The following is an 18,248-nucleotide window of genomic DNA, read 5'->3' as shown; positions in this document are numbered from 1 at the left end:
CAAAGGAATTGAAATCAGTATGCCAAAGAGATATCTGCATTCTGGTGTTCATTGCAGCATTATGAACAACAGCAATGATATGGAAGCAAGGTAAGTGTCCATCATCAGGTGAATAGATAACAAAAATGTGGCATATATACACAATAAAATACTATGCCTATCCAGCCTTAAAAGAAAAAAAAAGGAAATTCTTTCATTTGTGGCAAGATGGATGAACCTGGAGGACATTATGCTAAGTAAAATAAGCCAGCAACAGAATGACAAATACCAAATGATCTCACTCATACAAGGAATCAGAAAAGTTAAATTCATGTAACTAGAGAGTAGAATGGTAGCTACCAGAGGCTGGGGGAGAGGAGTGCTTGGGAAATGGGGAAATGTTGAGCGAAGAGTGTCAAGTTTCAGTGAAACAGGAAGAATAAGTTTTAGTGATCTATTGCACAGAGTGGTAACAATGATAAATAATAATGTATTGTATATTCTAAAATTGCTAGAAGAGTAGATTTTAAATGTTTTTACCACAAAAAATGACAAGTATGTGGGGTGACAAATTTAATTAACTTGATTTAACCATTCCATCATCTAAAGATATGTCAGAACACCACATTTTACCCTATAAATCTATACAATTATTAGTTGATTAAAATCAAATTTAAAATAATTTAAAAAATATAAACGAAGCTGGTTTAAGTTATAGGTTACAGTCAAAGCTGAAACTGGAACTTTTAGTCCCAAATGACATCAACTAACCCCTCAACCTCTCTCTATATGGCTGCTCCTCAAAGACAGGTGGCTCAGGACATGTTGGTTGATTCAATAAGTTTAAAAAGAGGTGAACTGCTTGCACTGCATTATAATTTACTATAACAATAATTTAAATGTAGAGTTTGTTTACTAACTCATGTATTTATAAAGTCTTTTTAAAAAATAACCCTACTTGACTGTCACTGTGTGTTTGTATCACCACCTTTCCACAAAATGTGTACAGGTTTCCCTTTGAAGTACCAGTAACTGCTGGCCCATAGTAGGTACTCAAAAAAATTTGATTAATGATCAATCAACTCAGAGAAATAAAGATGACTTTAAATAGTTTACTAAGTTACTTAAAGTCCCATATGATATGGCCCTGTTTACCCCATCCTTTCATCTGGGTTCAGAACACTCCAAATACAGTTGCCATTTTATTTTCCTGTTTTTCACAACATAATGAGTTTCTTCCCCCCGATGGCCCTTGGTCTTCTTGTTTCTTCTGCTTGAAAACTTACCCCCAGATCTTCTTTGCATGGCTAGATTCTTTTTGACATTTAGATCTCAGCCTACTTGCTACTACTACTTAGTGAAGCCTCCCTTGGCTAACCAATCTAACGCAGCAGTTCCCTATCACTCTGTATTTTCCCCTAAAGGCCCAGTTACTGTCAGCAATGATTATTGCTTTACTTTATTTCAATGTGCTCTAAATAGACTACAAGCTTCATGAAAACAGGGACCTTGTTCTCCCTCAGTAACTAGTTCAGTGCTCACAAAAAGCAGGTATTCAACAAGCACATGTTTAATAAATTAATAATTACACCTTTAAAGCAAGTGAGTGGGTAGAAAATACTACAAACATAGTCTACAATATTTCCTTTAGGAATTGAAGAGAGGAAAATACAATACCTGTTTGATTAAAGATTTCTTAGAGAAGAGGCTAGGATCGACCCAGAAAAATGATGTGGTAGCTAGGCTGCAAAATGGCCCTGAATGAACCTCTTCCAGTATTCACCACTTTGTGTATAGCCACATTGTGTCAGCATTAGTCTGCACAACCAACTGAGTCTGGTCAAATTATGGCTTGTCACTTCCAAAATTAGGTTATAAGAGACTGGGGCCCAGGGGAGCGAGAAAAACCTTCGAACAGACGGAAAGCTTGCTTATTTTACATAAAAAGAACAAGTGTTCACATAGTTGAAGGAAAATGTTTGGGCTTTGGAGTCAGATAAATCTGTGCTTGAATCAAGTACTTGGATTTATAGGCTGTGAGACATTTAAAATGGTACTTTTCATTTTTTTTTCAATGTTCCTGAATATGCTCAGTGTCTAATACACAAAGGGCACTCAAGAAACATTTGCTGAAAAGAGGAATGGGTGGATGTATCTATAAAATGTTCTAAAATATGTATATTATTTGCTTGTTGTGAGACTTAAATGAAATAAGTAACTTGTTTAAAAACTACATGTCAAATGGTCCTAAATAAGTTATAACTGTTACAAAGATTTGGAGTTGATTTAACTGATACGTAGATTTATTACATTTATTTTTATTTTAGTTATTTTTCTTCTTATTATGTTCTTGGATTTATTTACATTTACATTTAATCTTCATAAAATTTATACTATATATGTGGGTACTATATAAGCATGTTGTATAGTAAATATTTATTATTATTACATATATTTTATACATGAAATGCTAAATCCCAGAAATATTCAAAAAAAGTGCCAAAAGGTCACTGAACTGGTTATTAATTAATAGAATGAAGATTCAAATCCCAAGAAGTTTAACCTACAGTCTTTTTTTTTTTTTTTTTGAGACGGAGTCTCGCTCTGTCGCCCAGGCTGCAGTGCAGTGGCCGGATCTCAGCTCACTGCAAGCTCCGCCTCCCGGGTTTACGCCATTCTCCTGCCTCAGCCTCCCGAGTAGCTGGGACTACAGGCGCCCGCCATCTCGCCCGGCTAATTTTTTGTATTTTTTTAGTAGAGACGGGGTTTCACCGTGTTAGCCAGGATAGGATGGTCTCGATCTCCTGACCTCGTGATCCGCCCGTCTCGGCCTCCCAAAGTGCTGGGATTACAGGCTTGAGCCACCGCGCCCGGCCTAACCTACAGTCTTTAGCACAATGCCATAAGGCCTAAACGACCAACTGGTTGATTTTCTAGTTCATTTCGGTTTCTGCTACGATGATTATTGTGTGTTCATTGTTTGTGCCAGGTCTCTTTACATGCCAGGAAACAAAATTCACTTAAAGTAGTATAAACTAAAGCGGGGGTGGAGTTAAAAAGGATCAAGAGACATCTCAGACCAACAAAGTACAGGAGACATATCTGGGAACAGGAAGGACACGTGCCAATTATCCTTTTCCTCCCTCTCTAGGTTCCTTTATCTACAGGTGTCCCAGTCTCTGTTAACTCTGCTTAGCACGAATATCTGCTCCACTATCTTCCCAGTAGATCAGTCTCCTTGTTTTTACTTATAGTTCATGCCCCCATAACATCTCAGCCTGCATATTGCTTTGGCTTATCCTACCCACAACACTGCATAAGCTTCTCTGCCTCTGAGCCTACCATGAAGTCCTCTTGTGACTCTTACTTCAGATGTTTGATATGTTCAATGCCACACATCTGTAACTGCAGGAAAGAGGTTCCCATTTGGCAACTGAGGACTGCTCATTTATAAGACAGGCAGAAACTGTAATTATCATCTTCAGTATAATAATTAATCCAGGATATCACTATCCAGTTGTCTCAATTAGGTTTTTCATTTATTTGAAGGATAGCATAACTGCAGTTCAATCACATATCCAGTAATTTACCAGGAACAACTAAAAAATAACCTATTTACTCATAGAATTACTCGAGCCAAGTATATGGGAAAAAATGTGAAATTCCTGAACTGCTATCTCTGAACTTTTACATCTCTTCTTGTCTTATTAGATAAGATGTGATCTTTTAAATTAAAATTATGTGATAAAATGTAAATATCAAGCTAATTTCTTGAATTTTCTCATATTATGACTGTTGCATGGGAAACCAAAAGTGTTACAGTTCTTTTAAGGTATAATTGTAGCAGCCACTGTAGGTGCCCCATATCCCATATCTATTCAACACATTTAGGAAGTTATCTGTCACATTAGGGGAAAGTTACTTTAGAGGGTTTGCTGCCTCCAGCACTTGGATCGCTCTGCCTGAGATCGCTTTGAGAAATTATTTTTTATTCCACAGATACATACTTGTCTACATAGAAAGCGGGCCAGATTACTAGCAACTGAAGTCCTGAGGACTGATCCTTAACCAGTGAGGTACAGAAGGTAATGAGTAAATGTCCCAGTTTACTTGGCCTATGTTGGGCTAATAATGAGATGTGCTTGATAATTGTAGGGGGCACTCAGCTGTACGGAGCCACAATTGCCCACAGTGACAACCAATTAATTACCCTATTCTTCCTGAATTTTTGGGTTTTCTCCTTTCCCTATTTACCTACTCCTTCACTGTACTTCTGAAAATACCACCTAAATACACTACATAGTTCATGTCTTTACCATGAGATCTGCTTTCACAGAAAGCCAAAGAGAGTGTGCTGTAGACATTTAAGGCAGGTCTAATCTACCAAATTTATTAAGCAACTACAAGGTGCCAAATACTGCTCTAGCAGCTGAAAATGCAACAATGAACTAAATAGACAAGATTGGTTAGTTTCCACTGGTGGCAAACCAATGTTTCTCTAATTTTATTTCCCCATGGCACATAGAGTTCTCTGATACTTCACATTAAGTTTGAACAGCCAGTTTCTTAATTTTTTCTTCAAAAAGTAGAGAATATAAAGACATACCTGACACCGGGTAATTTATAAAGGAAAGAGGTTTAATTGGCTCACAATTCAGCATGTCTGGGGAGGCCTCAGGAAACTTACAGTCATGGCAGAAGGGGAAGCATACACGTCCTTCTTTAGATGGCGGCATCAGGGAGAGGTGCCAATCAAAAGGAGACAAGCCCCTTATTAAATTATCAGATCTCGTGAGAACTCACTCACTATCAAGAGAACAACATGAGGGTAACCGCCCCCATGATTCAATTACCTCCCACAGGGTCCCTCCCACAACAGGTGGAGATTGTGAGAACTGCAATTCAAGATGAGATTTGGATGGGGCCACAGCCAAACCATATCATAATGTATTATAAAATCACCTCAATTTTTGCTTTCTTTCAGGGAATTGTTATCTAAAGCACCAATGATAAGGAGGGTGATGTGGTTACTGCTACGAAACTGTCAAAGATAGGCACAGAAATTCGCTATGATATTCAGCAACCCAAACATCAAACATCTGCCCTGAATCTATCTTTGGGACTACACGGTTAATGGTATAAAATATTAAGACTCACCTCTAGACACTAAGAGGTGTTATGTTGCATATTAAGTACCGATGGAGACTCTGGATGTTTTCGATCGGAACCCCCATCTGGAAGCCACAGGCACACAGGCAATTGACTCACGAAAACAAACAAAAAAATTGTTTTTGATATTCTGTGTTTGTGAAAAGTTCTCTTACTTGTCATCACAAAATCACTTGCAATCAGGGAGTCAATTTGTATTCAAGAGGTTCTCTTTCTATCAGCAAATGGTTTATAGGCACTTTCACTAAATTGCTTCTCTAAAAGAAATAGACAGGATCTCATCTGCATTGGCTTAAGGATATCTCTTCCTGAAGACAGAGGCATGGCCTACATGACCCTCAAGAACTCTTTATGCCTCAGAACCTGTGAAAATCTACTCTAAAATTTTGATCCAAATTCATAGCAGTTTTAACTTATATCATTTAAACACAGAATTTCTTTACTCCTCTAAAAAATGACTATTTAATACATACTATTGTGTGTTTGTGTATATGTGTTTGTATATATATGATATATAGTATACTGTAAATATTATTATATATGTATACATCTATACAAGCATGTCTACATTTAGTAATTTAATAGATTCTCAAAATAATTTTAATGTAGATGTAGAGCTTGTGTTTTTCTAGTTTCATGAATGAAAAAATTAGGGCTCAGAATGTAATATGCAAAGTCATACATTGTAAAGGATAGAGCCAGAATTTAAAGACTCAACTCATGTAAGTCCAGATCCCTGTCTGTTTTCATCTCTTCACGGTGACTTTATGTATCTTGTATCTAGTCCTTTTTGTTTTTCCACTGCCAATAAATTCATGGTTAATCTTCCCAAAATAGAAATTAAACAGGTACATTTGAATAATAATGGTAATCTAGTGTCCTGTGAATAGTAAGCTGAAACATATGTGACACTTCATTTATTAAAAATTTTAAAAAACTTACTTAGACAAAAATATCTTAACAAAATGGATTTTCACAGCATTTGCATTTCTATTAATTAATTAGAAAAGCATTATGGCAGAGTGGTTAGAAGCTTAGGCCCTAGAGCGAGACTGAGTTCAAATGCCCTTCTACCATGTACGAGTAAATTACTTGATCTCTGTCTTCTTCAGTTATTTATCTATAAATATGGTTATAAATAGTACCCACACTTTAGTTTTAGTAAATAATATGAGAAATGAGATTATCTAAGGAGAATTTTTAGCAAATGCTTAATAAATGTTAACAGTCATCATTGGCAGGACACATCTATAAAGTGTTCTCAGTGAACTCCAGTGCTCTGCAGACTGCAATCCATGAGCTAAATCCTACTCACTGTCTGTTTTGTGAATAAAGTTTTATTGGAACACGGCCATATTCATGTGTTTATGGGTGGCTGCTTTTACCCAATAACAGCAGAGACATTGGCCTGGAAATCAAACATATTTACTATTTGGCTTTTTACAGAAAAGGTTTGCTGACCACTGGGTCTATCTCATAACCAACACTCCAGATTAATATCTTAATCAGGCATGCTTGGCTAATCTATGACACAGCTACAAAGTGCATCTGATAAAAGAAAATGAAAGCACTCTAAGAAAAAAGCAGCTGCCCCCATGGAGCAGATAAAACCTGAAACTAAGCATGCCAAGATGAACTGGAGATATAGGTCTTCAGGGAACCTAATGATATTAAAAAGGTGACATGAGGAGAAAAAGTTGAGAAAGTTGACTTTTAAACAGCCATGATCCCCAGACACTCAAACTTCTTTTATTTGAAAGACTAAGCTGCTTCATCCCACACTTTTTTATTAAAGGTATTTATGAGTACCCTTCCAGTCCCTCACACATAAACCACGCAATGCCAGAGTCAGGCCACTGCACACTCAAGCTTTGTGACTTGTATGAAGCAAGATTTACCTGCATTATAACAGTGAAAGCGAAATAAATTGAGTGATTTCATTAGTTTCTGTTCAATGAAATCTTATTTTATTGCTAAGCTTTGACACTTTTTGCAGAACCTCAACTCTCTTTCCTCTTGCTCACTAAGAAGTAGCAACAGTACCAAAAAATCATCCGGACATCTGGATATTGCATTCAATAATTTATTGGTATTTCAGTCACACCGCTACAATGAGAGTAGAGGAGATAAAAGGAACTTCATCCACACTACAAATAAAATAGCTGGAATAATAGTTTTTTTTTTTTTCTTCCTCCCTTCAAAATATTAAGTTTTATCAATCAGAATCTAACAGCTCTGGGACCAGAATTGGCTTTGTTGTTAACAATATCTCAATCACATATATTGCTTTTCCAATACAAATTGGAGGGGACTGATTTGTGATGGATTTGATATAGGAAATGCAGAGGGGGCAAACATATAGCCAAATAAATCAGGTTAAAATGAAATTGACAGAATGGACTTCAAGGCAGCTCCTCACTCACTTTCTCTAGTTTAGATGCTGCATTTGGTCTTAATGCTGACTTTTAAACCTTTGTATCTGACCTATTTACAGAAAGAATAAGGCACCAGAAACCACTAAGATCTAGGCAGTGCTGCCATTTTAAAAGTTTGTCTTTAGTTGTTAAATGGGTTTTCTCTAGAGGAGAAATATGACCCTTTGGTGTAGCTTCGAGCTTTGTAGAACAGCTCGCTCTCACCAGCTAGTGTTCTACCCTGCCGGGAGGGATGCGAAGGGGGAAAATTATTTAGAGTAATTGGAAACTTCACTCTTAACTACTATATTGTACTGCCTCCACAGCAGAAAATCTCTTGGATTTGAAGTGGAAAATGGCCTCTGCCAACACTGAACTACTTATTAAATGGAATTGGGGAAATTTCACAGGGTAGCGGTGGGGAAGCAAGATTGGGTGTTTACCTCAGGCTCATTACAAAATATTCTAGGTGAATCAAAGGCCTCGAAGTAATTAATGAAATTATAAGAGTACTGACCAAAATGCTTTTATTATCATAGGGCTTAAATAATGTTTCTGCATGTGCCATGAAAAAAATTATAAAGAAAATGAGAGAGAAATTGAATTACAAAACAATGTTTTGCCAAAATTTCTGTATCATAAAATACAACTAGCAAAGTTAAAATAAAATGGGAGTATTTCACATAATTCGTAAAAGAAAATATTAACATATTTAAAATAATTCCTGGAAATCAGTTTGAATCCTTCAACAGAAAACTAAGCAAAGACCCTATTTAGGAAATTTACAAAATAATTTTAAGTTGCCAATAAGCAGATGAGAAAAATTTGATTTTACTAATAACCCTAGACATCCAAATGAAAACAACAATAATTTGTCACCCATCAGATTGCTAACAGTACATATTAAACAATATATAATATCAAGAGGGATTGATGTAATAGCATATTCAGGTGGTGCTGTTGAAAGTATCATTTGGCATAACCATTTTTCAAGGGTTGTTAATCAAGATGCATTCACATTTAAAATGTATAACCTATTTTTCCCAGCAATTCAACTTCCCAATGTCTACTGTGCACATGTAATTCGCAAATGAGTAAAGAAATATATAATAGTTATTTTATTACTGTCTAATGAAGCCCAACAAAGTCCAATAAGAGACATTTGTTTAGAATAATTATGACAAAGACATATAATCAGATGACATGTAGCCATTTAAAAGCATGAACATTTCTATTTATATTTCCTGATGTCTAATCATTGGAATTATTTTGGATTTATTTCTTTGCCTTCTTTTCTTCTTGATTGAAAAATTTACTCCTGGTGACTTCAATTACTCCCAAGGCTTCAAGTAACATTTATATGTAGATAATTCTCAGATTCATATGGTTAGCACAGATTTTCTGTTGGCAATCCAGACCCTTATATCCAACCTCAGGACATCTCTGAAATTGAACTCTTAATTCTTTATTCAGAGTAGTTCTTCAAGTCTTCCTCATCAAAGTAAATACTAAACATTAATTATCCATTTGGCCATATTTGATACCGTCCTCTTTCTCAAAACCCCCATCCCACCTTATAGCAAATGTTATTGGTTTAACATCCAAAATTTCTCAACAATATCTCACTTTTTTTAGTCTCCATTGCTACCTCTCACCCACACTTTCACGTCTTAACATCTTAATGACTCAATAGCCTCCCAGATTATTTCACAGCTTACAAAATTATAATCCTTAAGATATTTTAATAGAGATAAACCAAAGAACTTTAATTAAAAATTAGATTCTATAATAGGCTTGGTGGCTCATATCTGTAATCCCAGCACTTTAGGAGGCCAAGACAGAAGGATCATTTGAACCCCAGAATTCAAAACTAGCATGGGCAACATAGGGAGACCTTGTCTCTACAAAAACATCTTAAAAATTAGCTGGATATGGTGGCACATGACTGTATTTCCAGCTACTTGGGAGACTGATCTGGGGTGGATTTCTTGAACTTAGGTAGATCCTGATTGTAGTTAGTCTTGATCTCTCCACTGTACTCAAGCCTGGATGACAGAGCGAGAGTCTGTCTCAAAAACTAATAAAATAAAACAAAACAAAACAAAACAAAACAAAACAAAATAAAATAAAATAAAATAAAATAAAATAAAATAAAATAAAATAAAATAAAATAAAAATTTAGCTAGGCACTGGTGGTGCAAGCCTGCAGACTCGCGGCTACTCAGGAGGCTGCAGCAGAATGATTGCATTCAGCCCAAGGTGTTTGAGTTGCGTAAGCTGTGATTGTTGCCCTCTGCACTCCACCTGGGCAAAAAAAAAAATAATAATAATTTCTGAAAATTAGATTATATATAATTATTAATCAACTAATAAATTAGATAATGTCATCACTTAAATAATACATTTCTTAAAATTGTATGAGTTCTACTGTTCCTAGGATACCAATTCAAAATCGTGAATGTTACAGGCCAGATTAATATGGCCCCCGTGCCATCTCTCCAGCTTTTTCTGACACCATTCCCTTTTTTCTTCATATGCTCACATCCATTCCCTCTTCCTTCCTTCCTTCCTTCCTTCTTCCTTCTTCCTTCCTTCCTTCCCTTCCTTCTTCCTCCTCCCTTCCCTCCTCCCTCCCTTCACTTCCCTTCCCTTCCTTCTCCTCCTCCCTCCTCCCTCCTCCTCCCTTCCCTCCCTCCCTCTCTCTCTCTCTCTCTCTCTTCTCTCTCTTCTCTCTCTTTCTTTCTTTCTTTCTTTCTTTCTTTCTTTCTTTCTTTCCTTTCTTTCTTTCTTTCTTTTTTCATTTTTGAATGTCTTAGCCCCTTCCAATTTCAAAGGCTTTAAATATGGTGTTTCCGTTTATGGAATATTCTTACCCCATTCCTCATATCACTATGGGAGATTGATTACAACTCAGTCCTAATTTTTCACCTTCCTGTATCCTATTGCAATATGACTTTGCAGCATCTTCCATCAGAGGTATAGTCTCTTTCACCATTCCTCAATCTGGTCTGGCTTTGCAAAAAAAAAAAGCAATAGAAGTGACAACATATTGGTTCTGAACATATGCCTCAAGTAGCTGTGTAGCCTTCTATCCCCTTGCTCTTGGATCCCCACTCAGCTACCATGGTAAAAGCCTGGAATAGCAGGCTGGAGCGTGAGAGACCATGTGCAGAAGAAATAAATCACTTCAGTTGCCTCAGCCTGGGCCAACAATACATAATGAATTAGCCCAGCAAAATCAACGTAACTGCATATGTGACCACCAATGTATAACTGAACCCCGACAAGACAAGAGGAACCATCGAGTAAACCAAAATTTGTGACCAAAAATAAATGTTTACTGCTGGACATCATGGGGTTTTTTCATGCTTTATTTCAGCACATTATTGTGGCACTAGATACAAAAAACTGCAATAGATAACTAAGTTTTGATGAACCTTAATTTTCACTCATTGGAAATTTCATCCATCTTGATCCTGCTTTCTTGAGCCTCCAATAAATAACTCTTTCATTTTAGTCTCTCAGAGTTTCCTCAGAATATTTATTAAATTTTTTTAAGCTGTACATACTTATGTGATCCCTCTCCTACTGCTTACATAGACTCATGGCAGGCAAGGATATGTTTGTTTTATCAGCACTGTAACTTCCACACATGATAGAGTGTGACACATGATAATAGCTTAATAAAACAAGTGAAATTGATGTATATAAATAAAATACCTTTATAGTATATTGTTCCTGAAAAAAAGGATTAAATTTTATTTTCATTCCTTTGTTGAAATGAAATAAACTTCTTTCATTAATTCAATGAAATACTACACAACAGTTAAAAGAAGTAACACGTAGAAATACAGCTGAATTTCAAACACTGAATGGAGAGTGAAAAAAGTGCCAAAGAAATTGTACTCTGATGACATTTATATAAATATTATAAACAAAGATAATAAAAATTCCAAGCCACACTTCAAAAATTTATCACCAACTTCAGGAAAGTTGTTACTTCTGAGAAGGGAGGGAAAAAAAGCATGAGATGAAAATTGGCAGTATTGGTACATTTTATGTCTTTAAAAAAGATATGAAGTAAAATGCAAAACATTAACACATATTTAAATAAAATATGTTTATAATATTTTCTAGACATTTCTGTATGTGTGAAATTTTTTATAATTTAAAAGTTTTAAAGAAAAATGTTGATTACTAGAACAATTCCATTTATATAAATTCATGTGTATGTGCAGAGACATGTAAGCACATGCAAAATGCATACATACAAAAATCATTTTTATATAATACAGTTATGGTTGTTTTGGATAGAGAGAGACTAAGATTGAGATTACTGCTTAGATCAGGAGTCCTCAACCCCTGGGCTGTAGTACTGGTCCGTGGCCTGTTAGAAATCTGGCTGCACAACAGGAGGTGAGTGTCAGGTGAGAGAGCATTCCCACCTGAGTTCTGCCTCCTGTCAGATCAGCAATGTCATTAGATTCTTACAGGAGTGTGAACCTTATTGTGAACTGCGCATGCGACGGATCTAGGTTGTGCACTCCTTAGGAGAATATAATACCTGCTGAAACCATTGCCCTCCAACTCCCCATCCTGTGGAAAAATTGTCCTGCCTTAGATGACCAGGTAGAAGTTTAATAATTTTGATAAGTCAAATCAGTTAAAAATGATGTTATTAATATGCATAACTGCTTAACCAATTTATATGTAATTAGGAGACAAAATTACCTGCAAGGACTTTTCCTCCCAGTATGCAGCCATTACATAACCATTTATCAACATATAATAATTATAGAGTATACGAACACCAACCAATAACTATTTATTTCATGGAAAAGGGTGAAAGTCTGTTTCAATATCTATTGAGACCTCAAATTTTGCAGAAAAGACTAGTGAGATAAAAAAATCAATAATAAAATGCATGTATTTCTTCTTTTGCTTTCAAAAACATAAGGGTAAAGGACATTGTATCACAATGCTGGGCTTGGTAAGGAGAGGTGGTAGAAGGACTGAAGTTAATGAAATATACAAGTCCTCTGATGAAAACTAAGACAGGAGTCTGGAATAATAATTAGGTATTCTGAAGGGGCTTTGCTTCCTGGCAAAATAGAAGAGGATGATTGAAGTACACTAATTAGATTAGAGCATGCACATTGGACCCTACCTGTCTCTAAATACAATCTTAGCAGTTCAGAGGAGGAAAATGTAGAAATTGAGCATTCTTATTTCCCAATATTGTCCATGCAATATCTTCTTTCAATACGGAATCTTCATTAAGGAAATGTCGTAAGAACATTACTTATGCCCTGGGTTGAGTCAAATCCAGTAGGATTTACGGTGACCCAGCCTGAAGGTTCTCGGAGATGCATCTTCTCACTATTTGTCTCTTTCCCTAGGTCATATTGGCAAGAAGGACTCTCTTATTTGCTTCCAGAGTCAGCCTGTCTTTCCCCTTTAGTGTGGTATCCACAAAAACTTATTTCTCTGCATTAAAATAAGCATCTTAGGAGACCTGAATTTTAAAAAACAGATCATGAATATGCAAACTTTGCAAATTCTGAAATCTTAATTGTTCTCCATATTTTATTTTTTTGTTAAAATATTCTCTAAAATGACTAGTAGGGAAAAGCTTTAAAGTGCTTGTTGTATTATTTTTGTAAAGTGAAATAGTTATCCACAATTAATATTCATCCATCTGTGTGTGTGTTTATGATTTGTATAAGGAAAAATTTTTAGAAGAATCTACTAATGTTAACAGTGGCTGTCTCTGGCTCAGGTGATATTATTAATAGGCTTTCCTTATTTTAAATGTTATATATCATCAGGAATCACAATTGTAGTAAAACTGGTAACTACTAAGGAGGAAAAGTCACACAAAAATAAGAAAAAAAGTGCTTCTATGCTTGTCCTCAGAGAACAGCACAATGAAAAGACTGTTCTTCCCACAGTTAGATGTAGGAAGAGATAATTTCAACACAGAAAGTGATTGTTGGATTTTAAAAGGGAAAGGCAAGCTAGGCAATGTTTAAGAAGTGGGTCTTGGTTGTGAGATAAAAATAAAAGGCCAAAACTTTCAGGACTTTGTAGCAAAACAGAAATCCAATGGTGTGTGATAGATGGGATTGGAAAAAGAAACGGGCTGCCTTTATTGTGTGTTTTAACGTTTCATTGGAATTATTTTGGGGGAAATGACTCTAGAGGTAAGCAACTGAAACACATCTAGTTAGTCAGAGTGCCAAATTACCTTGACATCACAAGTACAGGCAAAGTCCATCCTGGCTCAGGAACTAAGCAATGAATCAGACCTGAATCAGAACTAAGTATCAAGCAGTTTATAATGTAAATTATATTAAAGCATCAGGAAAATGTTGTTTGAGATATGTGAGGATGAGTTAGTTGACGTTTATGGGAGAAAAATACTAACTCATACTTTTCTCCACACACAGAGGACCTTTCTAGACTAAAGATGCCAACAATACAGTAACATCTTTGAACTTCATGGTGACTTAATGTCAGGCAACATTAATGGCCCACTTAATGGACCACTGATGTCAGTGGTCATTAATTGGAAAGTGAAAGCAGGTGTCATGGTTGGATTTTTCTCTAGATTGAAATTTTGGTTTGGATTTCACCATGGCTTAGATTTCACCAGATGAATGAAATAAGGGGGAAAGTGAATCATTGACGTGCAAGTGATGAGCAAGCGACTTAAAAGTCAATAGGAAGAAGTGTTTTTTGCTTTTGTCTCAGTATAGAGGGAAAGACAAGATGAAGCAGGAGAAGGACAGGAGTAGTTGTTAGGATTCGTGAATTATAGTACCCAGCAGAGTCAAACTATTGTTGGAGTCCATGGACTATAGAGAGTGAGTTAGACAGTCAAAAGTTGGGAAGGTTGAAAATCAGATTATGGGTGGAACTGGCAACTTTAGACATTGACAAAGTCTTAAAGGAGTCATCTCAGCAGCATGGCTATTGGCTAAGATGGGTCGATAAACAAGGGCAATGGAAGGAAAGAAGTCAAGAAACTGGCAAATCAGGATATTGAGTACTGAATACCAAATTCACCAAAGGCTGAAATGGCCAAGATATATGACAGGAGTATTATGCAGAGAATTACAGTGACCTAAGGGTAAAATTTTCATGAAATGTTGGAGTTTAGGGGATGAGAACATGATTGCAATAAAGAAGTTATGAGTAAAGTGGGCTCATGGCACGATTTTAATGGCAGAGGAATTAGGTATGAGGGAGGAGGGATCATCTGGAAATGGCATGGAGGAGATGGGAAGACTCTATCCCTACTGACAGACCTAGTGGTAAGAGGGGTATTGGAGAAAAGAATCAGCAGTTCAGCCAGAGAAGAGAAGCATCTTCAGATGGAAGCCAAACGTCAGTTGAAACAACACAGTCAGGGTGACTTTCAGGGGAAACTTTAAGTGTGCAAAGATTTTCCTGATGATTGACTTTGGTTTTAGGAGGCGCAAGGAAGAATTTCACAAGCTGTGGAGGATTGGGAAGTAGTGTCAGATATGGGAACATGCAGAGCTATATGTAGATGAGGGTTTGGGCAATGAGGGGTGACCTAAGAATTGTAGGCTTGCTGCCTTATGTACACAGGAGTCAAGACCTTGTGAAAGCAGAGATGATGATATCAAGGCAGATGTGGGAGTGAGGATGTGTGTTTTGAGTGTGTGTTTGTGGGAGTCTTGCCAAGACACCTTCTTCACTCCAGCTGTGAAAATGTGGAGCTCAGGGGAGGACAATTTTATCCAGTGCATCACAGACTCTGACATTTCCCCCTGTTAACCACAGAAGACACGTGGAGGATAGAGTGAGATAACTGGAACCACAGGTAGGAGTGAGATGCTTCTTTAGGACATCTGCCACATGGGAGATGCTTTGAAATGCCTGGGTTGTGTTTGAAGCCTGACTTCTCTTGCCCATCAGACCCAGGTTTAAAGTTCTGCCTCTGCCATTCACTTGCCGTGAAAATTTAAGCAAGCTCAGGAAATATTTTGCCCATATTTTGGCTCACTGGACACATATAAGTTTTTATTAATTTTAATATTTACAGCAATAATAATATTTAGGGCCCATAGTCAGCTAGACTTGCCAAAAAGGAATCATAAACTTTAAAGTTTGAATCAGCCACATTTCATACCTTTTTAAATGAAAACAATAGGATTACTTTCTAAATTAGTACTGAGAAAAGGACAAAAAAAAAAAAAAAAAAAAAAAACAAACAGAAAAAAACAGAGAGCCTTCCAGAAGGCTGAGAGGCAGCTGGCAGAGGGTGCAGCCTCCAGCACAGTTGTTTATATTTGATTACTTTTGCTTAAAAATGGATGAAATAATTAAAATAAAATCCGTTGTGCTCAAGGGACATACCCTAGTAAGAAGAACTCTAGTAGCTTGTTTGGATGGGATTTCTGGAAGAATTACAGGAGGGTTATATAATCTCCATTCATAAAAACAGAATTCATTTATGCAAAACAACTCATTAATATGTATGTGAAAGTAGATCTCTCAACTGCACAATTCTCAAAAAGGAGGAAAAACACCTGCAATTGACTTGTTAAATCACGTCTATAGATGTAGACTCTTCCTTATTTGCATTTTCTGTCATGAGTAGAAACATTGCCTAGGAGGATAGTATTTCTGGCAAGGAAATACAGTTTGAAAACCTATTGCTTTGGTTAATGCTCAAGCACATTTTTTTCCTGGTGTTTTATTCCAATGACATTCATATAATTCCTTTTTTAAAAAGCAAGTCTGCATTTATACTTGGGCAAATGCACAAATACAGAAAATAGACCTTATTTTGCTTACTGCTTGCACCTGTGTTTGACACATATGGTAGGTGCTTAACAAACATGCATTGTTTGGATGCATAAATGGATAGTTGAATGACCATCTTAGTGGTGGGAAATACCAATTATCAATTGTTTTTCTGCCTAAGATTTGTTTACATCATAATAGAACTATTCTTTCTATCACCTTGTGTTGATCCCTATGGTAATGCTGCTATTTGATTGTCTTTAGACATTAACCTAAGGTTCACTTTGAGACTGTTTGCTACCCGCCATCTGATATCTGTCCAGGGCAGCACCATCAGTGTTACCCGTGATCTTGTTAAAAATGTAGAATATTGGGCCCCAGTTCAGACCTACTGAATTAGAATTTGCATTTAATAAGATTTCCAAGTAATTCCTGTACACATTAAAATTTGACAAGCATCAGTTGGATGATTAAGGAAGTGGTTAAAATGTCAGAATATCTGGCATCAAATCCCAGCTTCACTATTTATTTATTCTTTTTTTTGAGATGGAGTTTCACTCATGTCGCCCAGGTTGGAGTGCAATGGTGCGATCTTGGCTTACTGCAACCTCCGCCTCTTGGGTTCAAGTGATTCTCCTGCATCAGCCTCCCAAGTGCTGGATTACAGGTGCCCACCACCACGCCTGGCTAATTTTGATATTTTTAGTGGAGACAGAATTTCACCATGTTGGCCAGCCTAGTCTCGAACATCTGACCTCAGGTGATCCACCCACCTTGGCCTCCTAAAGTGCTGAGATTACAGGCCCAACTTCACTATTTCTTGATGTCCTTGGGCACATTACTTCACTTCTCTGAACTTAATTTTCCTCATATATAAAATTGAAATTATAATAGTAGCTTCTATTTTACATGATAGTTTTGAGGATTAAACTAGATTATGCTGTTTAATTAGAAATAACTGTAGGAAGGTTGGTACTTACTTTGAGGAAGATACAACTAAAGCATACATCATAGAGAATGTGTTCAACATCACAGAACTTGAAATACTCATGTGCTTTATTTGTATAAATTCCCATTATTCCCTCACTGCTACAAAAATAGAGAAGAAAGTAACCTGAGCGTACTGATATCAATTTGAGAACTAGAACATGTTACCTTTCCAAAGTATCCATCTTGGAAATAGGGAAGGAGGCTTTGCCTCATAAAAGCACATGAAGGAATGCTCAAAGGAAATACTCTAAACCTAGTTTTCTGAAATTGGTAAGCAGAAGCTCTGGAGTCAGTTACAGGTTGTGAGCCTTCCATCAGGAAGAGCCAAGTAACACACCAAAAAATTACATTCACTTAAAGTTTGACAAATTTAGCAACTCGTTTCTATTGTCTGCATTTTAGAGAATCTATTGATGCTGTTGTAACAGCTACAGTCAGAGAATAGTGAGATGTCTGGTGACACTGGCTATAGTGGTAGTAAACCGGGCATATAGTTTGGGAAGTTTTCTAACAAATATTATGTAAAAGGCTTACTAAATACCTAATACACGGTAGCTATGATTTTTGAGGTATGCTATAGGAAGCTACCATAAGAAAGCCAGCATTGTCTGTCTGTGAGGGGACTGTAATCCACTGAATTACCCACTACTCTTGATGTAGGTTCACAGGGGAAGCTTCCCTCAGGCTTTTTACACTCAGAGTGGGTGATTATACTCATAGAAACAGTTGTTTTATTTTTAACCCATGAAAGATATGTACCCCTCTTCGCTTTGGTCACTAATTCTAAAGCTTTTTAAAGCTCAGTTTTCATAATGGATTGGATCTTATGGCATGAATTTTTATTCTCCACTGGTTCTCTTTGGATTTTATTCTCCTTGGGTTTCACTTACAGTTCAAGCCTCTTTTTTTTTTTTTTTT

General features: G+C 36.5%; 1 protein-coding gene across 1 annotated transcript in view; it reads right to left on the bottom strand.

Annotated features, from left to right (window-relative positions):
* The window catches only part of CNTN6 (contactin 6), a 315,151-nt gene that overhangs the window by 138,586 nt on the left and 158,317 nt on the right, over window positions 1-18,248 (bottom strand). The gene's annotated exons all lie outside the window — the stretch shown is intronic.

This window comes from Rhinopithecus bieti, unplaced genomic scaffold (genome assembly GCF_001698545.2).
Source record: "Rhinopithecus bieti isolate Rb0 unplaced genomic scaffold, ASM169854v2 scaffold_49457, whole genome shotgun sequence".
NCBI classification, from domain to species: Eukaryota; Metazoa; Chordata; class Mammalia; order Primates; family Cercopithecidae; genus Rhinopithecus; species Rhinopithecus bieti.
The sequence above is the reverse complement of the archived record's forward strand: the minus strand, read 5'-3'. Positions and strand labels throughout refer to the sequence as shown.